We start from the raw sequence: 295 nt of genomic DNA, 5'->3' as shown, positions 1-295 counted from the left end.
TAGCACATTGTAATGAATGGGTTAAAACGAGACAGCTTTGGGCCTTCGTGAGACCCGAAGCTGTCATGGCAACGGATCACCGCTCCCCGTGACGTCATCGGGGACCGATGATCCGCGGCAAGATGGCAGTGCCCATGCGGCGCCATCTTTCTGAAGCTTCCGGCGGCGATCGCAGTGAAAGCATCCGCGATCGGGGGTGTTACCGGCAATATGCAGCAAAGACTTACCGGCTATGGAGAGGGCTCGGCCCGCGAGCCCTCTCCATGCACCGGGACCCGGGAAGGGGTTAAAGCTG

This window comes from Engystomops pustulosus, chromosome 4 (assembly GCF_040894005.1).
Source record: "Engystomops pustulosus chromosome 4, aEngPut4.maternal, whole genome shotgun sequence".
Classification (NCBI taxonomy): domain Eukaryota; kingdom Metazoa; phylum Chordata; class Amphibia; order Anura; family Leptodactylidae; genus Engystomops; species Engystomops pustulosus.
Note: the sequence above shows the minus strand (reverse complement) of the source record.